Source organism: Macaca thibetana, chromosome 16 (assembly GCF_024542745.1).
Source record: "Macaca thibetana thibetana isolate TM-01 chromosome 16, ASM2454274v1, whole genome shotgun sequence".
Classification (NCBI taxonomy): domain Eukaryota; kingdom Metazoa; phylum Chordata; class Mammalia; order Primates; family Cercopithecidae; genus Macaca; species Macaca thibetana.
The window spans coordinates 6,290,377-6,314,938 of record NC_065593.1 but is presented as its reverse complement, the minus strand read 5'-3'; the positions used below and the strand labels follow the sequence as shown (position 1 = coordinate 6,314,938).

General features: G+C 44.2%; 1 long non-coding RNA gene across 1 annotated transcript; it reads right to left on the bottom strand.

Moving 5' to 3' along the window:
* Positions 1–4,295: 4,295 nt before the first annotated feature.
* On the bottom strand, positions 4,296–14,062 carry LOC126938846 (uncharacterized). The gene is made up of 4 exons (XR_007720185.1): positions 13,795–14,062; positions 13,406–13,455; positions 12,030–12,168; positions 4,296–4,577 (listed from the first exon to the last, which is right to left on the bottom strand). It is a non-coding gene; the product is annotated as an uncharacterized LOC126938846 (long non-coding RNA).
* Positions 14,063–24,562: the final 10,500 nt, after the last annotated feature.

Here is a 24,562-nt window from a genome sequence, read left to right as displayed (position 1 = left end):
TGGCGGGCACCTGTAGTCCCAGCTACTCGGCAGGCTGAGGCAAGAGAATGGCCTGAAACCGGGAGGCGGAGCTTGCAGTGAGCCAAGATTGCGCCACTGCACTCCAGCCTGGGCAACAGAGCGAGACCGTCTAAGAAAAGAAGAAGAAGGAGAAGGAGAAAAGAAGTAAGGAAGAAGAAATGAAGAGGGATGCATCATATGTGTATGTCCTTTCTAGAGATGTGTACGTGTGCTTACGAGTGCAGAAAAAGATGTGGAAAGAGCCACATCTATTGATATTGATTACCCGGAGAGACTGGGGGTAATGAGACATCTTTGGCTTGTATATCTCTGTTTTGTGTGTCATGCTGCAGAAAGAATGCTCTGCTTTTAGAGTTTTTAAGAACAATTCAACAAACTAGAACAAAAGAATTTTGTGATCTCTAAACTTCTGTGCTCTGGGATGGACACCTAAGCTTTCCAAACTTCATTGCATCTCATGCTTAAATGGCCCTCATTCAACATTTGGCTCCCATTTATTAAAAAAAATAAATCTTGCCGGGCGCGGTGGCTCAAGCCTGTAATCCCAGCACTTTGGGAGGCCGAGGCGGGCGGATCACAAGGTCAGGAGATCGAGACCACAGTGAAACCCCGTCTCTACTAAAAATACAAAAAATTAGCCGGGCGCGGTGGCGGGCGCCTGTAGTCCCAGCTACTCGGGAGGCTGAGGCAGGAGAATGGCGGGAACCCAGGAGGCGGAGCTTGCAGTGAGCCGAGATCGCGCCACTGCACTGCAGCCTGGGCAACAGCGTGAGACTCCGTCTCAAAAAAATAAATAAATAAATAAATAAATAAATAAATAAATCTTTCAATTCTATCTACAAAACCTACTGGGAGAGGGATAAACCTAATTATGGGGTCTTCTTCTCAAAGGAGAAGGATAAATGATTGTTCTCACCTACGTTAATAATGCAATTGAATGAAGGGACAGGAACTCTGTGGAAAATGTCTGAAAAGAATCACAAAAAAATAATGTTTACAGGAGAGAGGTATAATTCCATTGAATGAAGTTTCTTTCATTCATTCATTCAACATGCACCTGATTTGATTTATTTTACCTGTTTGACATACCAAAACTGCTCTTTACATTTTCCAAGTAAATTGATAGAGGTTTCCCCTACCTACAAACCAGGGCTTTTAGTGTCCCCTTTAGGCCTTCCTCCAACTGAGTTGTTCAAGATTCCTGGGGGCTTATTCAGTTCAAGCATCAAATAAGGTTGATTTCTTCTTACAAAGGCTAAGAGGAAAAACATAATATGAATTTTCAGTCAACCTCTGAGGTTGTTAGTGCTGTTTGCCAGCTCCATCTTCTGGGCACAGGCTAGGATTGCACAACCCTGCCCACAGAGGGGTTAGATGCAGTTACAGGACTCACTTTGTCCAATGAAACGAGAGCAGAATTGAGGTGTCATTTAAAATCCATTGCATAAATGTGTTACATCATTTTCTGCCTCAGCAATGGTAGCAGCAGGCGTCAAGAATATGTATCAGCCTGGACCTTCAATATCTATGATGGCATTCAGAATAATCTCAGAATAACTTCATGTTGTATTAAGCCACTAAAACTTGTGTATTGCTTGTTACTATGGCATAACCTAAACCTATCCTGACTGATAACACTCTGTGAGCACTTAGGGCTTAGTTGGAAACTGCTGGTTTACATAACTGTTCATACTGGGCCTTACAATTGAAAGAACATTTATGCACTGTTGCATTGAGGTCTTTGCTGTCTGGAAACCTGGCAGAATTCAAGTGGTGCACTTAATGTGATTCAGTACTTTATCTTTTTAGCTACACTCAAATTCTTAATCATTGTCCTCTGAAGCACATTATCTTTGCCTGGGTGGCTGAGTCCAGAGTAACTTCTAGGCTCAGTCATAGGCTACATTCGAAATTCTCAGTGACCTTAATACCAATGTTGTTCCCAGGTCACCAGACCAACTATGTACCTCATGGTGAGTTTCTCTTTGGGATCCCTGGGTCCTTATCTGACCAAGAGTCCTGCTCAGTGCCACCTCGGGCCACTTCATTATGTTTAACTAATTTCAAATATTTGGATAAGGATTTTAGATGTTGATCTCTTGTCCCCAGAAAACCCCAAGTTCCATATGCAATTGGTGACTCTCTTCTGAGGGTTCCTACTGAAGAATCTCAGGGAGGAGCAGCCTTCATCAATCCACAAAAGGCTTGGTTACGTCGTATGTTGGGCTAGAGCCAGCTCATAGAGCATACAGACTCCTGAGAACCAATTGTGACTGGTGGTGTGCAGCTCTTCCCAACTCCGCCTTCAGTGACTCAGATTACATTATTTTATTTTGTTTTTGAGACAGGGTCTCACTCTATCACCCAGGAGTGCAATAGTACAATCACAGCTCACTGTAGCCCTGAACATCTTGGCGCAAGCAATTCTCTTACTTCAGCCTCTCTAGTAGTTGGGACTACAGGTGCGCACCACCACACCTAGCTAATTTTTTTTTTTTATTTTTTGTAAAGATGGGATCTCACTGTGTTGCCCGTGCTGATCTCAAACTCTTGGGCTCAACAAATCCTCTCTTCTCAGCCTCCCAAAGTGCTGGGATTGCAGGCATGAGCCATCTCATCCAACCTAAGCTGGTTTTGACCACAGTGGGAGTGTTTGCACAACAGGAATAGGCAATTGCTACAAATCAGAGTTGTTTTTTGTCCTTGGAGAATCCCTTGTTGAACATTTACCAGCACACCACTAAGTACATCCAGCATCCTCATCTATAGGTGCCTGCTACCTTACAACTTCTTAATTGAGAGGGCTGCTCACTGACATGATTCTTCCTGCGATAAGGAAAATTATTCCATCTCTTCTTGCTATTGGCCTCCATAACTTAGTAGTCACTGGCTTACTGTTTTCAATTTCACCTCACTTGATACCCTATTATAAAGAAACTGTATTAAACACCTATTATGTTCCAGGTACTAAGAAGACAATAATGAGGAAAACAGAGATTCTCCCTACCCCGTTAGAGATTCACTTTAGAAGTCTGGAAGAGCAAGGGCACCTACCAGTGACGTAAGATATTTTTAATATCATATCCCTGATTTGTCATTTTTGTTTAATTTCCTCAGAGTTAATAAATAAATAGTGTGATTATTTCAAAGATAGCAGTTATAGCAGCCCTCTGTTACGTTTGTGTGATCCACAACACTTTCTCTTAGGAACCATCAGTCCCACACCATGTAATTCTAGTAGAACTATCAATTGGGGCCAGTTTCCACTGTCCCAGTGGTGGGCATATTGCTGAGGATAACAGCAAATACCACTCCCCAAGATACACAGACTGCTCCAAGATGGGCACGTGGCCCAACCGTGGCCAAGCAGAATCCTTTTGCAGAGACTTGTATGGATTCTGGAAGTCTGAAAGGTTTCCAATTTGAGAGCATAAAATCTAAGAATCTTATAAGCCTGGAGGAACCCTATCACATGGAGATCATTTGGAAGAGAATGAAGCCAACGCAGATGAAAGCAGACCCAAGAAATGAGGAAGGAGGCAGAGAGAAAACATGATAATATGGTTTATTTAAGTCCCAAATCTATCTGTGACTGAAACCGAACTAACTCACACAGTTTTCAATTATGTGAGCCAATCAATTTCTTTTGGCTTAGACCAGCGGTGTCCAATCTTTTGGCTTCCCTGGGTCACATTGGAAGAAGGATGATCTTGGGCCACACACAAAATACACTAACACTAATGACAGCTGATGAGCTAAAAAAAATTGCAAAACAACTCATAAAGTTTTAAGACAGTTCACAAATTTGTGTTGGACTTCATCCAAAGCTGTCCTGGGCTACATGTGGTCTGCAGGCTGTGGATTGGACAAGCTTGGCTTAGAGTAATTTGCGTTTTTATCAGGTACAATGTTAGAGTCCTCATTAATACAGCAATGTCAGGGCGAACTTAGGAAACGGCATTCTATCCATGATGAGATTTAAAGAGAGGTAGCCAGGTAGAAGACCTGAGGGTGGGTGTGAACAAAATCTAGGAGACCAAATCACGGGGGCCTGTAGGAGCACAAAAGACTGTAGAGGATCCATGTAGGAGCTCTTGTTCTTGTGCAATCCCTTTCTTTGGCATGTAATATCAGTGCAGAGGCATCCAAAATCTCTTTGAGAGAGAGAGAAAGAGAAAGAATATAGCTATAGAGAAAACACTCATTCCAGAATGAAGAAAAACAGAAGAGAGGTGAGATTACACTCCAAAGGCAGGGATACTGCTAAAATCTTCACAAGTCTTTTATTGTCTTTCTACTTTCTTCTTGGTGATCCTCAGTGGAGGCAGGGAGGGTAACCCAACTTCTGTAGGTCAACCGGACCTTTCCCTGCCCCACAGCCTCTGCTTCCCTCTCTTTTCCTTCTTCTCAGCCATGACTTTGATTATCTTCTCAAGTTTGGGAAAACTTACAAGTATGTACCCGAGTTGCTTGCCATTGGTTTTTGGCTTACGAATTTTTTATCGTCTTCATTAATTTCTAGCATTTCAGTGGCAACGCATATCTACTTATTCAACCTGGGAAAGAACACAGATTTTAGTAAAGGGATTTGGTGAACATTGATGGAGTTAAGCAATGGTGGGGTTGGACTCTAACTGCAGGTTTGAGGAGTGACAAGTGGTTGAGAAAAATGGGGATATCAGTGATATATGCCTAGAAAGGGGAGACAAGAAATCAATAGAAGGGTGACAAATACTTTAAAATTACATTCTACTCATTTGGAAAAAGGCCCAGTTTCCTCTAATTTGAACAATAAGGAGGGCTGAGGGCTGTAGGACTGAATCCCTGGACTCTAAGTCATCACTATCCTCCATTCTGGAGTAACCAGTCTGAGATGATATACTCAGTAGGTCCAAAGACATCCAGAAATTCATCGAGGCAGGTGGTAGGGTTGATTAGCTGGAGAGAGTGTGTACTACCATATAATATATCTGCTAAAATATGGACAAAATTTGGATGTTCTCCTTCTAATTTAGGGTGGCAAAAAAAAATAAAACCACAAATTACATCCTATGAAAAATACACAATGGAGATATCCCATATCCTTTGAGATTCATGAAAATAATTTCACTTCCAAGAGAAATGGACCATCTGTGCTAGAAGTGCATGTGCTCCCATGATGCCTGTAAGAAGGGATGTGGGGCAGGCTGCAGTGACCGAAATTGTCCTTTGGAAGGAAGGGTTCTGGAATAGGTGCAACTATTTGGATCATGTGTGTACAGAAATATCAAAGTATCAAAGCCTGTATGTCACTCTAGGAAATTATATAAGGAAAAGTCAAGATAAATCAGATAGATCATTTGCTTATCCACCCATTCCGGTACTCAATAGATTCTTCAGGGACAGTGCAGAGCACTGGAGATACACATATTCAAATACATACATACATATATATACACACACACATATGTGTGCACATATATACATATGTATATATGTAGAGTGTGTGTGTGTGTATATATATGTTTAGAGAGAGAGAGAGAGATTTCTGCCTTTCAGGCACTAATGAGAGAGACAATATCATAACATAGAGTAAATATGTCTTATTAATAAAGTTATACCCAAATGCTAAGGAACTGTGGTGAGGGAAGGAAAAGTTGAACACCTGGGTTCACAGATCTGGTGAGAAACAGGGATAAATGCCAGTTACCTGAATTTAGTGTGATGGAACAAAGACTGATCTTGGACCCAGGAGAACTTACAGTGTTATAGTCCCATCTGTTACTGACTAATCGCATGATGTTGCAGAAACTGGTCTCAGTTTCCTCACTGGAAAATTGAGGTATGTCTTGTAGATTTCTATGGCTTTCGTATTTGTGCGTGTGTGTGTGAATTTTAACTAACAATGTGTCTGCTAAGCAGAAAATCTTTGCACCCAGAACAGCACTGAAAGACTGCTGAGAGAAGGAAACATTCCCAGGCTCTCTTTATCTTATTGTCCATGTTTCCAAATACATTGCAATTTCCCTGTCTTGTCTGATTATGCTGATTTTAAACAGATTGTGATTTAGAAAAAGAAAAGAAAGTCAAGTATTTCTAGCAGGGTCAAACCATTTATTTTGATTAAAAGACAGTCTTTATATCCAAACAAGCCTGTCTTATTTGAATCTGAATGAAGAAAAAGATCTTCATCCTAAGTAATGGGTGGTCAGTATTTTTTTTTTTTGTTATACTTTAAGTTCTAGGGTACATGTGCATAACGTGCAGGTTTGTTACATATGTATACTTGTGCCATGTTGGTGTGCTGCACCCATCAACTCGTCAGCACCCATCAACTCGTCATTTACATCAGGTATAACTCCCAATGCAATCCCTCCCCCGTCCCCCCTCCCCATGATATGCCCCGGTGTGTGATGTTCCCCTTCCCGAGTCCAGGTGATCTCATTGTTCAGTTCCCACCTATGAGTGAGAATATGCGGTGTTTGGTTTTCTGTTCTTGCTGAGAATGATGGTTTCCAGCTGCATCCATGTCCCTACAAAGGACACAAACTCATCCTTTTTTATGGCTGCGTAGTATTCCATGGTGTATATGTGCCACATTTTCTTAATCCAGTCTGTCACTGATGGACATTTGGGTTGATTCCAAGTCTTTGCTATTGTGAATAGTGCCACAATAAACATACGTGTGCATGTGTCTTTATAGCAGCATGATTTATAATCCTTTGGGTATATACCCAGTAATGGGATGGCTGGGTCATATGGTACTTCTAGTTCTAGATCCTTGAGGAATCGCCATACTGTTTTCCATAATGGTTGAACTAGTTTACAATCCCACCAACAGTGTAAAAGTGTTCCTATTTCTCCACATCCTCTCTAGCACCTGTTGTTTCCTGAGTGGTCAGTATTTTTAATAATCCTCTATAAAATCTGAGTGGAAAGGATGTCTTAGAAACACACAAGGAGACTTAGAAATGGGCCTCTTTTCTGTGTTAAAACAAAACCAAAACTAACCACCTGGGAAACAACACTCACGACCCTACACACCTTCTGCCTGTTATCTTCTTTCCTTGCCTGGAGACTCAAGCACTGTGATGTCTCCATTTTTCTCACCTCCTTATTGTAGCTCAGCCCACCTGCAGCCAGACTGCACCTCAACCACTCATCCAAACCCGTGTCTTCTCAGGTCAACAGTCACCTTGTGGCCAAAACCAGTAGAGGCTCCTTGTCCTCATTCTATAGAAGTTCCTTGCCTTGACACTGTTCTCTCTTTCTTGGGCTTCCGGGACGCTAATCCCTCCAGGTCTTACTCCTTTAAAACCATGACCTAACTGTTTATCGCATCAAGAACTCTGCTAAGAGTTTTACTTACGTCCTTATTTCAACATAACAATATCTGTATAAAGGGTATGTTATATGCACTTTTACAGAAGAGAAAACAGGCTTGGAGAACCTTGTCCAAGGTCACAAGGCAGGAATGTGGCTGTGCTGGTTCCCAAGGAGACCCTCTTTGCCACTATAATCATGATGATAAAAAGAACCAGCCTCGACTTACCTTATTGGCTGATTATTTTCTCTATTCAGAATCTTTCCATTTTACATGAAACATTTTCATTTAAGCAGGGCGTAGAAATCCTGCAAACACTTCCCTTGTGTCAGGTACCATACCAGCTTTGCATAGACTTTTCCTCAGCAAAACAAGCCTATGAGACAGTTGCTTTTATCCCTTTTTTACATTTAAGGAAACAATGATTGAAAGAGGTTGTCCCAAATCACAGGGCTCGCTCCTTGTCTGCCTTCATAGCCCCCTCCATCCCATCAGCCCCCTCCTCCCTCTCCTTCCTGCACTCTAGCTAGGAAGAGCTCAACCATACACATGGTTTTAACCCTACACTGTTGACCTCAACCCTGCATTTTAGCCTCTTCTAGGTGCAAAACCAGTTATCCATCTTATTCCAAGGTCATCTCAACCAAAAGAAAAACATACAAAAAGGGCCGGGCACGGTGGCTCATGCCTGTAATCCCAGCACATTGGGAGGCTGAGGTGGGCAGATCACAAGGTCAGGAGTTCAAGACCAGCCTGGCCAATATGGTGAACCCTCATCTCCACTAAAAACACAAACATTAGCCAGGCGTGGTGGTGCGCACCTGTAGTACCAGCTACTCTGGAGGCTGAGGCAGGAGAATCACTTGAACCCCGGGGGTGGAGGCTGCACTGAGTTGAGATCATGCCACCGCACTCCAGCCTGGGTGACAGAGTGAGACTTTGTCTCAAAAGAAAAAAGAAAAAGAAAAAAGAAAAAGAAAGAAAGAAAGAAAGAAAGAAAGAAAGAAAGAAAGAAAGGAAGGAAGGAAGGAAGGAAGGAAGGAAGGAAGGAAGGAAGGAAGGAAGGAAGGAAGGAAGGAAGGAAGGAAGGAAGGAAGGAAGGAAGGAAGGAAAACACATAAAAAGAAAAGATCACAGACCTAGTCATCTTTCCTCCAAAACTTAAATGTCTTCTCCCTCCACTTTTCCTAATGAACCGCACCTCCACTTTCACCACGACATCAGAAATGGGCAAGGCATTCTTACCCCATCCCACCTCCCTCATTCTCCGCATCAAGGTGGTCCCCAATTTCTATTAGCTCCGTCACACCATGAAGTGAGTCCTCTTGACTCACATTGCCCCCCATTTTCATGCACACTTATCTTTTCTTGCCAGGATCCCTTAAATTACCTCCTGACTGGCCTCTCTGTCTCCAATGTCACTCACCTTCAGCAGTTAAATCCACAATGCTGCAAAGCCATCTTTCTAAATCTCAAGTGCCACCCTGCCGCTTAAACTCTGAAGTGACATGCCTGCTTGCGTTCCCAATCTCCGTCTCATCCATTCCCTACGGGAGCAGCTATGGGTTTATGCGGGGTTGACCCCTCCTCTTGCTCCTGATGGACGAGATTCCAGACCTGAGCCTATCAACATATGCAATTCCCTACCCATGATTTACAGTTAGCATGGAACCCAGTTGGTTTAATCAGGATGGCAGGGTGATCTCAGGATGTTTGTTGGATCATTAAGAGAAAGACTTAAACCTTCTCTTATCTCTGGACATAAATGAAAAGTAAGTTTTGGTGCTATCTTGTAACAATAAGGCCAGTCAGCCTTTTAAACGTGACATTTCAGAAGATGCTAACGTCCTGAGCAATGAAAATAAAAGTCATTCAGGAAAATCGATGTAGATGTCAGGCCTTTTGAGATGTGTCTTTCCATCTTGAGTACTTCCTCTGTGTATAAAAATACCATTGCTAAAACCTCTGTGAAGATAATAATTGCATTTTTCTCATATTACATTAGGTTGTTTCATATGAAACTGCAGTTTTTGTGGATCAAAATGGTGGAATCTTGGCATTTCACATGGTTCAACCTGATAACTATTCATCTCTCCATTTATCTTCTAAGTTCCTTAAAATCAAGAAACACTTTGGTGCTACTGGAGCCTGACAGTGTGTTTCTCTATTAGTAGTTTGATAAATGTTTGTCTAATTGAATCGAACAGAGACATTCAATATAATACTCTGCTTCTGAGATAAGGCTCTACACTCTCCACCTAAATTCTGAGGCTTCCTGCTCTGTCTCCTTCCTTGGCTGTTCCTTGTCCACAACCTGTAAGTGTAAGAATTCTCAAGGTCCTTTTATCTTTAGCAAGTTTGTCTCCATGACTGCCTCAGATTCGGACCAATCAAATGATCACTCCCTTTCCTGGGATGGGGTGGGGCAGCCAGGGCGCAGCTGAGGGCAGTGTGATAGGAGCGAATGTGCCCATGGCAGCCCTTTGCCCACCATTCTGTGGGATCGGTCACTATCCAACCACCTAGGGGTGCTTGTCTGTTGGCATTTTACCCTGTGTCCCTTAGTCATCTGACCCTGGGGCTGCCTTCCTGTAGCAATGCTCTATTTCCCATCAGGTAGAGAGAGCTGGTTTCGGCGCACTTCCGTCTCCAGCTTCTGCTGCATCAGAACCCAGTTCAATATCTTCAAGGCACAGAGAAGCCACCTCTTCTAGCCCTGGCCACCACTCAAAGCGGCACTGCCCACCTTGGGAAGCCTTTGCTGGGGATGCCTCTTTTTATGATGCCTCTAGTAAGAGGGGAGCGGCTTCCTATGGCACCTCTTGAAGAGGGGAAGGGCTGTGGATTTGGGATTTTTTTAAATTTTTAATTGTAAAAGTTCATGCTTCTTGAAAGTAGAATCAGACAAGAGGGAAATGTGTAAAATGAAATGCGAAAATCTCCTTACCTAGCCTTCTCTTTTTCACACAAAAACATTGTTAAATGTCTGGTGTGCTTTCTTCCAGACCTTTCTCTAAACAGAGGGAGGGTCGTGAGGGCAGAAGGGGAGGAGGGATTGTTGCTCTTGTTCACAAACCTACTATTCTCTAACTATTGTTTACAGATCTATCTTTCCATGTCAATGCATAGAGATTTTTCTTATTGAAATTATATGCATATGCATATTTCAATTATAATATACTTGAATTATATATATTTGGATTATATTTATACATGTGTGTGAACATAAAACTCTATCTATCTATAGCTAGATAGACAGATAGATTTTAAATCATTATAGCCCTAAAGCCCTAAAAAACTTTCTTGTATATCAATATCATAATAGCAGACATTTTGAAAAATTCTTTGCAGGCATAAACAATGGAAAGGTATAAAAATTAATGGAGAAATCCAAAGAGCCCGGTTTTTTCAATGCAACAAATGTAACCATAAAAATGATCTGGCCGAGTGCATTGGCTCATGCCTAATCCCAGCACTCTGGGAGGCTGAAGCAGCTCGATCACCTGAGGTCACGAGTTCAAGACCAGCCCGGCTGACATGGCGAAACCCCATCTCTACTAAAAATACAAAAATTAGCTGGGTGTCATGGCGAGCACCGATAATCCCAGCTACTCAGGAAGCTGAGGCAGGAGAATCACTGGAACCCGGGAGGCGGAGCTTACAGTGAGCTGAGATCGCACCACTGCACTCCAGCCTGGGAAACAAAGCGAGACTCTGTCTCAATTAAAAAAAAAAAAAAAAAAAAAATATCTCCAGGCAGTGTGAAATATTTCGCTTACAAAATACATTTTTTAAATCTGTGGCTGTCAGAACGCTTCTCTTCCTCTTCTTCTCTCACCATAAACAAGGAGTCCAGCATTAGCAGTCAGACTCTTGCTACCAAGACAAATGCAGAAAAGGGGTCCCCAGAAGGGAGGTTTGATAGGGTTAGGGGAGGGTCACCCAGTGAGATGCTCACAGCAGCCTGAGGTCCTTTTAGACCTCCACAACAGACATGGAGATGTTAAGGGAGATGTTTAGGGTTGAAGGGGGAAGATAGACAATGCTGCCTAGGAATGAATTAAAGACTCCTACCTCCAGAAAGGAGGTATCCTCATTATGACAATTATCTGGCAATACTTTGCCCCACACCCACACCCCTCAAGGGAATTCTGTCTTTTAGCAAGACTGACCCAGGTACAGAGCTGGCCATCAGCCCTTCCATTCAAATGGCCTATGATTAGCAAGGAAACACAGCCAAGTGGAATTTTTGTTTGTTTGTTTTTGTTTTTGAGACAGAGTCTTTCTCCGTCGCCCAGGCTGGAGTGCAGTGGCAAAATCTCGGCTCACTGCTACCTCTGCCTCCCAAGCTTAAGCAATTCTCATGCCCCAGCCTCCAAGTAGCTGGGATTACAAGTGTGCGCCACCACACCCGGCTAATTTTTTGTATTTATAGTAGAGACAAGGTTTCACCATGTTAGCTAGGCTGGTCTTGAACTCCTGGCCCCAAGTTGATCCACCTGCCTCGTCTTCCCAAAGTGCTGGGATCACAGGCGTGAGCCACCATGCCCGGCCCCAAGTGGAAATTAAAACAGCACTTTATTAGCAGTGAGGCCAGGCTCAATAATCTCCCATGCAGAGCTGCCTGGTGGAAGTGGGGTTGGAGCACCTTGGATGCAGCAAATGCTCTTGCTGCCCCACCCATAGCCCCTCTGCAGGCACTCACCTTTCCAAGTCACTTTGATGGCTTCTTTCCGCAAGTTTCTACAACCTTCAGATCCAGCTTTCTCCAGCCACAGGACTGTCCTCAACCTGTGCACAGGGCAGGCTAGAAGGACCAGGGAGTGACCCCCTAAAGAAGTAGCCTGCAACCAATCGTGAATGATCATTAGTGCCAGATGCTTCAGCTTTGCATCCATCAGGCATGAGGCGCATCTACATGCCCTGGCAGAAGTCCGGTAAGATGGAGCACCAGTGCCCACTGACAGAGCCTGCTCTGGGCACACCTGAATTTTTTTTTTCCCTTTCCTGCCCATTCTCACTTCCTCGACCCTTCCTGGTGCTTCCGAGATCCCCCTCGAAAATGAACCCCTTGCATCTGAATCCTTATCTCCTCATGGGGGGAACAAACCTAAGACACCAGGCCTTGAAGTCTTTCCTCCTATTTGCTTTTCATCCTTTTGCAAATTTATACAAGTCAGAGAAGTAAGTATTAATCCAGGGAAGTCTATCGTTTTCAGAAGTGTTTAGAAATGATAAAAAATGAATCGAAATAAATAGAAGTAAATTTTATTTTTTTAAAAGCATCTAATGATAAATATGATCCGTTTAATCTTAGGAGACAAATTAATAATATAAGTTTTCTTTATAATTAAGTGACGAGGCCATCATTGGACACATTATTAAGAAGCTCAGGATGTCCTTTTTGAGGCCTCCTCCTACTCTCTAAACTCCTCATGATCGTGCAAAAACGCCAAGCAGAGAAAGAAATGGAAATCGTGACCAGTCCCCTAAGACGTTCCAGGCTGGGTTTGCTATTGGTCTCATTAGTGCCACGGAAACTAGTCTTTTGTTTTTTTGTTTTTATTTTTTTGAGACGGAGTCTCGCTCTGTCGCCCAGGCTGGAGTGCAGTGGCCGGATCTCAGCTCACTTCCAACTCCACCTCCCGGGTTTACGCCATTCTCCTGCCTCAGCCTCCCGAGTAGCTGGGACTACAGGTGCCCGTCACCTCGCCTGGCTAGTTTTTTTGTATTTTTTAGTAGAGACGGGGTTTCACCGGGTTAGCCAGGACGGTCTCGATCTCCTGACTTCGTGATCCGCCCATCTCGGCCTCCCAAAGTGCTGGGATTACAGGCTTGAGCCACTGCGACCAGCCTGAAACTAGTTTTTTAAATCTTGTCTGCCTTGGTGGAAGCATCCATGCCCTTGGTGACTCAGTTCCCAGCACCGACTTCACACTCAGCTTTGGGATCCATGTACCCAACCACAAGGGGCCACTCAGGTGTTGGGGGAAGAGTCACAAGCATCATCCAAGGAGACTGTCTGCAGTTGCCCAGGCCAAGGTGAAACTGGAAGCATCTTTTGATAAATATACAACGTACCGTCTCAGTCAGTCCCTGCTAGATAGGCCAATGAATGTCTTGAACACCTCCTGGAAGGACAAACATCGAAATGTTTATGTTGTTGTCTCTGCATTGTGAAATTGGGGTTAATTTTTATTTTTCCTTTCTGTTTCTATATTTTCTGAATATCTTCTGTGAAAATGTATTACTTTTGCCACCATGTTTTTTCAATGCTATCAATTTTTTTTAAAAGAAATTGCCACTGGTGTTCACTCTGTCATTTAACAAATATCTATTGAGTGCTTTTTTATGTGCCAGGCACATCCTAGGCACTAAGAATGCATAAATGAAGAGATAAAACACCTCCTTTCATGGGTGTTACACACTAGTGAGGGAAACAGGTGCTACATAAGTCAGCAAATACGTACAGAATATAAAGTCAGGTCTCGGTGAATGTTGGAGGAACAGCAAAGCAGGATGAGCCATAGATGACCCAGGTAGACCGTGTGCAAATGGAACCTGTCTCAGTTCAAGCTGCTGTTACAAAGTACAACAGATGGGTGGATTATAAACATTCTTACAGTTCTGGAGGCTGGAAGTCTAAGGTCAGTCTAAGGTATAGGCATGGTCAGGTTCTATGAAGGTTCTCTCCCTGCTTCCAGATGGCTGACTTCTTATATCCTAGTACAGTGGAAAGAGGATGAGAGAGGGATCTCTCCAAGATCTCTTTTATGAGGGCGCTAATCCCATTTATGAGGCCTCCACTCTCATGACCTAATCACCTCCTAGAGGCCCCACATCACAATACCATTACATTGAGGGCTGGGATTTCAACATACGAGTTTGCATGGGAGCAGGAGGAAGGGTATACCTTCAGTCCATAAATGGGAAACCATCTAGAAATTATCTATTACAAAGGAGTTACTGTGTCTTTCATTTTTTTGCATGAAAATTGCACAAACTGTTGGGAAACAATTCATCTTCAGCCTGCATTTCAGACTAAAATTGTATTATTTACCTTCTAAATAAAATGATCTAAAACAAGATCGATTTATCTGTTAGAAGTAACTTAAAAAACATTTTTTTAGGCCAGGCGCGGTGGCTCACGCCTGGAATCCCAGCACTTTGGGAGGCCAAGGCAGGTGGATCACGAGGTCAGGAGATCGAGACCATCCTGGCTAACACAGTGAAACCCCGTCTCTACTAAAAATACAAAAAATTAGCCGGGCATGGTGGCGGGCACCTGTAGTCCCAGCCACTCAGGAGGCTGAGGCAGGAGAATGGCGTGAACCCAGGAGGCGGAGCTTGCAGTGAGCTGAGATCAAGCCACTGCCCTCCAGCCTGGGCAACAGAGCAAGACTCTGCCTCAGAGAGAAAAAAAAAAATTTTTTTTAACTAAATTCACATTTTATATGTGTCACCTTTCCCAGTTCTGTTGATTTTTCCGTTTCCTCACTCTCTGGACTTCTACTTTTCAAACCCACCTACAAATCCCCCTCCACTGTATAGCAACAGGCTCCACAATCAATACAAGATGCCATGATCACAGTGACTTCTCCAGCCGTCCACCTTCACTCTTCACAGCCTCAGTGTCAAGGAAGTAATGAGTCACCCTTCATCATGAATGCCTCGGCCAGGTAGGCCCCCACAGGCTTCAGAGGTTAGGATCCAGAGTAATCCCTTTACAACATGTTGAGGAAGAGTTGCTGAAGTTCAGCTGCCTTTTGCAGCCTGCACACCACTGTTGAATGTTACTTCATGAAAGAAGAACATCCAAAACTCACCGAGGAACAAGAATTCACAACCACATTTACCCCCATCCTTTGGGAATGGAGGGATCAATTTTCTTCTTTCCAAGTCCTCTTGGCCATTTCCAAATGTAATGCAGGATGTCCTGCATTACAATGCGGCCAAGAACCCCACAGTCCACACGTACATGAACAGCTCTCAGTGATGCTGCAGAGCAGGACAAAGAAGGACAGAGCTAGGTAAGAAGCCAAGGAGAAAGGCTGCCAAGTGGAGAGGCTCTTAAAGAGACACCGTAGGAGACTTCAAAAATTACTGTATATAAAAGAGCTCAAGTGGTTGAACTAGAATGGTTGCTATAAAACAGTTGTTCTAAAACTCTCAAAGAAAACACCGCTAGAATTTAACAGAAAGCTTCTGCGTTCTGCAGTTGGAAACTCTAACTGTGGCATGGGTGAAATTGATCTAATTTGGCTTTGAGAGGTGGCTGTGGAAAATGGCATCCCGAGGCAATCAGATAGACAGCCTTGTGCTTCCTCTGCCGAAGAGAAGCTGAGCACTAAGGATGGCCAGGCTTCAGATAACCAAAGCCCAGAGCCATGAAGATAAAAGACCTTTGAGCAAAGACATGCCACCAAGTCCATGCACTAAATCTGGACCCATTTATTCTTAAGAGTGCCCTACTTAATTTTTAAATTCTTAATAAGATTGATTATCTGGTGTTTTGACCCATATAGTAGATTAGAAGAGGCAAATAAGAAAACGGGTCAGGGGGCCGGGCACAGTGGCTCACACCTGTAATCCCAGCACTTTGGGAGGCCGAGGCGGGTGGATCACGAGGTCAGGAGATCGAGACCATCCTGGCTAACAAGGTGAAACCCCGTCTCTACTAAAAAATAATTAAAAAAAAAAAAAAAATTGGCCTGGCATGGTGGCGGGTGCCTGTAGTCCCAGCTGCTGGGGAGGCTGAGGCAGGAGAATGGCGTGAACCCAGGAGGCGGAGTTTGCAGTGAGCTGAGATTGCGCCACTCCACTCCAGCCTGGGCGACAGAGCGAGGCTCCATCTCAAAAAAAATAAAAAAGAAAATGGGTCAGGGGGCCAGGTACGGCAGTTCACACCTCTAATCCCAGCACTCTGGGAGGCCAAGGTGGGTGGATCATGAGGTCAGAAGTTCAAGACCAGCCTGACAAATATGGTGAAAATCTATCTCTACTAAAAACACAAAAAAAATTAGCTGGGCATGGTGGTGCACACCTGTAATCCCAGATACTCGGGAGGCTGAGGCAAGAGAATTGCTTGAACCTGGGAGGCAGAGGTTGCAGTGAGCCAAGATTGCACTACTGCACTCCAGCCTGGGCAACAAGAGTGAAACTGTCTCAAACAAAAAAAAAGGGAATAAAGAAAGAAAAACAAAGAAAGAAAGAAAATGGGTCAGGGATGCTGTTGGGTTAGAAGCAGGAACACTGATTTTTAAAAAGACTACACGCACAATAAAAGTGACAGGTATGAGTTAGAGAAAAGATTAACAATTTTACAACAACCAACAAGAAGCTCCCAAGCAAAACAGGGCAGGTTTAATAGAGGCAAAATAGTCTAATTCCCTCACCCACTTCTAAAGATACCACCGAAACCAATATTCACAGTGAAGGCTTCAGAGGGTCAATAGTAAAGGCACTTGCATTGGGTATTCTCATGGAATGAAGTGGAAGGACTGTGTTTTAGACAAATTCCCATCAAAAATGGTCAAGTGGAGAGAGTTAACTCCAAAGGGCCACAAAGGAATGTTGGGGTTGATAGAGATGATTTATACATTGATTGGGAAGAGGTTGCACAGATGTATATATTTGTCAATTCACCAAACTCTATACTAATGGAGGTGTGTCTTATTGCATGCCAATTACCTCAATGAAATTGATTTAAAAGTAAAAATAAGGTTCAAGTGAAAATTTGGTACTTACAAGGCAGGAGTCAGCTAGCTGAGACTCCACTAATACACACAATGGCCTCGTTCCTTGGTGATAAGGCCGTTAGATTCACTCAGGAGCACACATTGTGCCTGCGCTGTGCCGAGTCCTGAGAATACAAACATCTTGGAAATAGAGTCTCTCCCTTGGAAAGGCCCATAGTTTGATGAATTTAGTGGCTAAAAGATGCACTAATTTTCTTAAAACCTCAACACACATTAGAATAAGGTGTTGAAAAAGTTAGGGCCCAGAGAGCCCCTTTGACATGGGTATATCGTTCCTTGCCTCTTCTCTCAGGTTTTGCTGACCTACACAATTTTCTGCATTTGGAATAAAGCCCACTTTTTCCAGCATCATTTTAAAGAGGAATCATTACCACCCCCAACTGAGAACAATCCCAAGGGGGTTGGCAGAGTGGATTTTCCTCTTGATTTCTGAGCAATAAACGGGACTTGACACAAGCTGTCAGAATCTAGTAGCTTTAAAACTACCTATTGGGTGGGGGAGGGGAGACAGCACTGAAACATTAGGCTGCAATCCCCCTGACCCAGGACAAAGGGTCGCAACACTCAGTCATCTGGGACTGTCCGTGAAAACCTATCAAAGGTTACTAACACAAAAGTAGAAACAGATTGGATGGCTGAAGAGTGTCTTAGCCAAAACCAGGCTTGCAGCAAGGTTGTATACATATTTGTTGAAAGACTAAAGAAAATACCAAGCTTTTGTTCTTATGACTGCTTTATAGTACAGCGGGGCTGTAAGGCTAAGACTGGCACAAAGGAGGAGGTGAAGCAATTCAATCTCTAAATATAGCTGAGTGCTGTTACATCTGTACCTTTCGCTATCTCTCTGCCCAATGCCCACCCCTCAGCCTAATCCCCACCCCCTCAGCTTAATCCCCACCCCCTCTGCCCAACCTAGTATCCCTCAGCCTAATCTCACCTCCTCGGCCTAATCCCCACCCCCTCTGCCCAAAGTTGTCCCCGCTAAGCCTAATCCCCGCCCCCTCAGCCTAATCCCATCTCCTCAATCTCATCCTGATTCCAAAACGTTTACAGGCTCAATCAGAGGATGCCTGGAAGTTTCTGTATCTTGGAAACTGTAGCCCCAATGTAACACCTTCCCCAGTGCTTCCCTTGGCCTGTTATGTACTGGCAGCATGTCAGTCATCACCCCAGAAGGAAACAGCATGTAACTCAGATTGTAATTCTCTTAAGGTGAGGGATGACACACAGGGCTGTGGGCACATTTAAGGGAAACAGTGAAGGATGGTGAGGCACCCAGAGACTAGCAACATGGGAGGCCATTGCAACCCCCTGGCCTAGGGTCACCAGATGCAAATAAAAATGCCAGATACCAGTTAAATTTGAATTTCAGATAAACAACAAATAATTTTTTAGTACAAGTATGTCCCAAATATTGCACTTATATTTACTTAGACTAAAAAAATTACTAGTTGCTTAACTGAAATTAAATTTAACTGGATGTCCTATATTTTATCGGGTAGCCATACCCAAGCCTGAGGCAACTGGGTGTTACTGGAGCCCATTGAGAGTTGGAGCTGAGGAGGAAGTCAGGGAGGCCCAGCAGGAACACTGTTCACAGAGGCGTACAGACCAGAAACAGAGCCCACTGCAGCAAAGAACAAGAAGAAAGATGGTACCTCTCTCTCCTCTTGCCCTCTAATCTCCTAAGGGCATTTCCCAATGGCAGAAGGCACCTAGAAATCAGTCTATAAGACAGCCTCACTGTATAACCCTTAGGGGTTGGTCTCCCGGAGCAAAGAGGCCAGCAGGGAAGGCAGAAAATGGATATGGAGGTTGAGACAAACAGACTAACCAGCATAAACATGTTCTATATTCCTTCTAGAAGCATATGGAAGTTATTTTTATTTTTGCTTAATACCACCAATAAAGCTGAATTCATAGAAAGCAAATATTTGGGGTGTCTCCAATTGCACAGTAACAATACAGCTTGAATTTTATATGGATGTATTTACTCACACACAGGAAGATACCTCTTTCTAAACATGTACACAGGAAGCTGGGGAAAGTGTCTTAATGGGCAAAGATGATACTGCAAACTGCCTCTTGGACAGGTAAAAACTTCTTATTTTGCACCTGGGAACTGTCTCAAGACAGAAACAAGTAATTCCATTGGTCATATTTTTGCTGACAGCTTAAAAGCAAAACTGGGCCAGGTTTCACTTGCTATTGGAGTTGAAAGAATTAAGCATCTTTGGAACCTCCTAGTTTTGGGCTGGGTGCCGTGGCTCACGCCTGTAATCCCAGCACTTAGGGAGGCTGAGGCGGGCAGATCACAAGTTCAGGAGTTCGAGACCATCCTGGCTAACACGGTGAAACCCCCATCTCTACTGAAGATACAGAAAAGTTAGCCGGGCGTGGTGGCGGACACCTGTAGTCCCAGCTACTCGGGAGGCTAAGGCAGGAGAATGGCGTGAACCCGGGAGGTGGAGCTTGCAGTGAGCCCAGATCCTGCCACTGCGCTCCAGCCTGGGTGACAGAGCAAGACTCCGTCTCCAAAAAAAAAAAAAAAGTATAATTAAATTTTGCCCCCTCCAAGATCAAGTTAAACATTAAAGACAGTGCCAAGGAGGGGGAGGGGATAACACTGAAGTCCTGTACAGACCCTTTAGCTTAAGGAAGGAGGTGGGGTGGGACGTTGGGAAGCATCTAGAAAGGTCTGAGAAGGGACCAGACTCTTAGTTCTTCCTGGTTCTGCCTCCTAATTGCCCCCAGCTCCTTGTGCAAGGCACTTAACCTCTCCAGGCCTGTTTTTTTGTTTTGTTTTGTTTTTGTTTATCTCTGTACTAAGGGGATTAGTTTTGAGCCATGTAGGCTTTTTCCTGATCTGAGAGTCTCTGGGTCCTGTATGTGCTTTGGAGACTCAATTCTCAATAATCTCCTGGACAAGAGTAAATAGAAATCTTATCTGACTATGCTAACAGAGGTGTCTTCACTACCCAAGATTAACCTAGAGACTGGCCACGCCCACTGGAGCTCAGCTTCCGTTCAGCTGATTTTACCGTCCAGCTTCAAGAGGAGCCATCACTGCAGTAGGAGGGGAGTGGGAAGGAAATCCTTCCCGAATGCTTAGGACAAGATAAAGAGGACGGTTTTCTCACTCCTCACCTAAAGTCAAAAGGGGATTTCGTTCACCAAAGGCACAACAGCCTCAATGCCCACAGGATCCAGCCAATAGTTAAAGAAAGACAGAGGAGGCCGGGCGTGGTGGCTCATGCCTGGAATACCAGCACTTTGGGAGGCTGAGGTGGGCAGATCATGGGGTCAGGAGTTCGAGACCAGCCTGGCCAGTATGTTGAAACCCTGTCTCCACTAAAAATACAAAAATTAGCCAGGCGTGGTGGCGGGTGCCTGTAATCCCAGCTACTTGGGAGGCTGAGGCAGGAGAATTGCTTGAACCCGGGAGGCAGAGGTTGCAGTGAGCCGAGATCACGCCACTGCACTCCAGCCTGGGCGAGAGAGCAAGACTGTCTCAAAAAGAAAAAAAAAAAAAAACACAGGGAATGAAATGGGGAAAAAAAAAATCTACAGCACACTGGCAGTCCTTATGAAAACCTGTATTCTTGATTTTAACTTATTTGTTTATTCATGTATTTTTTCACCTCCTGATTGCACCCATTAGCTTTTAGTCCTTCATGTTCCGTGATCACAAGTTCAAAGCAAGACATCCATAATCATCTGGCCAAGACTTTATCTATACCCCCTCCAGGTGCCACAGAAAGAAGTTAGATCCCCTTAGAAGTTTGAGGGAACATACTTCTACTTTGCACAGCTAAAAGGAGCAAAAAGGAAACGCATGCCTCTCTCAGTCGTCCTGCATCATTTCAATCAAGGTAGAAATCTGATGCTTGTTTTTCCATCCTGGCTGAAGAGGTCTAAGCACCAAGGCTGTTCACCTGGGTCTCAAATTGCACAGCCTAGGAAGATCCTGGGAAGATACTCAGGAGCTTACCCAGATCATGGGGTGCAGAGAAAGCAGCCTCATGCTAAGTCCTCCTTAGGAAAGAGAGAACAACAATGGATTCCCATGCACGAACCAGCGTTCCGATGATCTCGCAGGAAGACCACAATCAAAGAGAAAATTCCAAATTGTAATGAACCGTGCATGTCTCCATGTAACAGTAATGTTCTCCAGCCTTTGAAGTTTGCAAGGAATATGAGAATCCAACTGGAGGTTCCACGGGGCCACGGCGAGGGCCCCAGGGGACTGCACGAACGGGGGCCCTGCAGGTATGTGTTCTGGGTTCCCATCTATAAAATCGCCAGATTGAAACAGACAGCTGCTGTTCAAGCTCTTAAAATGCTATGTGGAGGGAAATGTGGGGCTGCCTTGAGCCTGCTCACCCAGCAGTCAGTCTGATGAGAAATACAGTTGAAAGAACAAGCTGGAAAGCCAAATACCTGTCAGGTTCCTTCACACTGCAACGTTGCCAGAAGGTCTATAAAAATGTCATTGTCTCTCAGCTGCCGGTGATTATATTACCCTTTACATTGGCTGTTGGTAATAAAAAAAAAAAAAAAAAAGGCAAATATCATTTTTGCACTGCTCTGGCCTTCCTCTGGCCTTTTTCAAACAATAATAGACTAAATATAAAGAGACAGAAGTCATTACTGGACTCTTTAACTTGTGCCAAGGAAAATGAATAATTAAGGAAACATTACTTGAAAGAAATTTACACGGTTGCTTTTAAGTTAGAACTAAATAAGAGCTCTTTAAAAATACATCATTTCCCCTTTATCTTAACACAGCATTTGTACTCTGGCCTAATATATTATGGTGGCTACTGTTTAGATCTTACCAGGAAAAAAAAAAATGCTTTTAGATTCCATTATCCTATTATAAGCCCCAAATCAAACAGAGACACAGGGGAGAGATGGGGAGGCAGGGGAGGTAGAGGTTGGTCTGTTTGCACAGCTTCCTTCACATCTGGCCTACCAGCCAATGTTTAATTTTGTTCGCCTAGGACAGCAATTCTCAGACAGTTCTCTGATCGCCGCCTGCCCCCCACGCCTTGAACATCCATCTCAATTGCAGGAAGCCTAGCAATTTTTAAATAATGTGCTCAATTTTGTTCTCTGAAGTTGTCAAGAAGAGGTATGCACAGATAACCCCTTTCTATGCCTCAGCATCTGACTTGGTGTGCGCAAGACTGGTTCTTGTTGAGCAATACCTTCTTCCCTCGCCCTCCCCACTTTCTGGCTCTCCCTCCCTTTCCCCATCTTGCTTCTTTCCCCTCATTTGAGTCTTTAGCCTCCCTTACACGAGGAGAATTAAACAGAGCTGGCACCAGACCCAACAGGACACGCTGTGCACCGGGTAACAATCTTGACCAGTCAGAGCAAGCATAGTAACATTGTTTAGCAGGAAGTCCAGGGCTTGGAGCACTTTTCTCAGCCTGGTGCCATGACAGCAGGTTGTCCTGGGGCCTCAGGCATGGCCAGTCCACCTCTGCAGTGCCAGATCCGGAGACAACCTGAAGTCTGACAGAATCCAGGTGTGTGGCTGCTCGGTAATGTGAGGCGGCAATCGGAGAGGCAACCTGGGTTCCTGATGTTATCTTAGTGCACATTATGTTTGAGGCCTGAAGCATTGGGCCTTGGGAATTACCTGATCGCTTGTTCAGATAGATGTACCGTGTCCTCTCTTCTCAAATGCCCTGACCCTCCATACGTAGGGGCTTCACGTGCCATAGCCCCAATCCTTTCCTCTCTGCTACGGGCTGACTTGTGTCCCCCCAAAATTTATATGATGAAATACCAACCCACTTCCTCAGAATGTAGTTGTATTTGGAGAGAAGGTCCACTTAAACTTAAAGAGGTGATTAAGTTTAAGTGAGGCTGTTGTAGTGAGGCCCTGATCCAATATGACTGGTGTCCTTAGGGGAACAGACATGCGGGCTCAACTGTGTGGGCAGAGAGCAAGAGGATGGCCATCCCCAAGCCAAGGAGAGAGGCTCATAGTCTCAGGAGAAACCAAATATGGCCACATCTTGATCTTGCACTTTGCCAGAACTATGAGAAAATAAGTTTCTGTTGTTTCAGCCACCGAGTCTATGATATTTTGGTATGGCCTAACAAAACGAATCCACTCTACAAAGGTCAATATTTTGCCCCTTTCTGAAAAATTTATTGTATTATTAGGGATGTTATAAGCTACAGCCTGGGCAACTTAGAACAACAGAAATTTAATGCCTCACAGTTCTGGAGGCTGAAAGTCCAAGATCAAGGGGCCAGCGTGGTTGGTTCCTTCTGAGGCTCTGAGGGGGAAACTGGCCCACGCCTCTCTCCCAGCTCCTGGTGGTTCACTAGTGATTTTGGTGGTCCTTGGATTGCACACACATCCCCCCAGCCTCCACTTCTGTCTTCACATGGTGTTCTTCTTGTGTACTTGTCTGTCTCTGAGTCCAAATTTCACCTTTCATCAGAACACCTGTCATACTGAATTATGACCTCCTTTCTTTTTATTGAGGTATAACTGACGAACAAAAAAATGTATATTTACAGTGTACGACACATTTTTTTTTCTTTCTTTTTTGTTTGTTTTTTTGAGACAGAGTTTCGCTCTTATTGCCCAGGCTAGAGTGCAATGGCACAATCTCGGCTCACCGCAACCTCCGGTGATTCTCCTGCCTTAGCCTCCCGAGTAGCTGGGATTACAGGCATGTACCACCACACCTGGCTAATTTAGTATTTTTAGTAGAGTTAGGGTTTCTCTATATTGGTCAGGCTGGTCTTGAACTCCAAACCTCAGGTGATCTGCCCACCTTGGCCTCCCAAAGTGCTGGGATGACAGTCATGAGCCACCGTGCTCAACCTACAACACAGTGTTTTATGTATACATTGTGATGGCTAAATTCTAATGACCTCATCTTAATTTGATCATCTGCAAAAACCCTATTTCCAAAAAAGGTCAGTCACATACACAGATACTTGGGTTAACACTTTGATAGTGGCGCAAGGTAGACAAACGGCTAGGCAGATAGGGGAGTGCCCCTGGTGAAACCCCACCTCCAAGCCAAAGACAGTTTAAAGCCTGAAAGCCAAGCTGCAAGTCAAATCCATGGACTGGATTGCGAACTTGTCTTCCTATTTGGTGCACTTTCCTCTGATTTCCCCTTTACCTATATTATATATACCTAACCTTTCCTAATCGGTTTTTCTACACTGCTGTGCTCACCTTTGAGTGGTGTTTTTGCTTTGGCCTTTCTTTGCATACTCGCGTACCAATCAGCATGCACTCCCCTATTCTGAGCCCATAAAAACCCCGGACTCAGCCACACTGAGAGACAAATCAACCTTCCCATTCCCTCTCTGCTGAGAGCTGTTTCCTCACTCAATAAAATTCTCTGCTCTCACAACCCTTCAATATTCAGTGTGACCTCATTCTTCTTGGATACGGGACAAGAATTTGGGACCCACCGAACATGGGGGCTGAGCACAC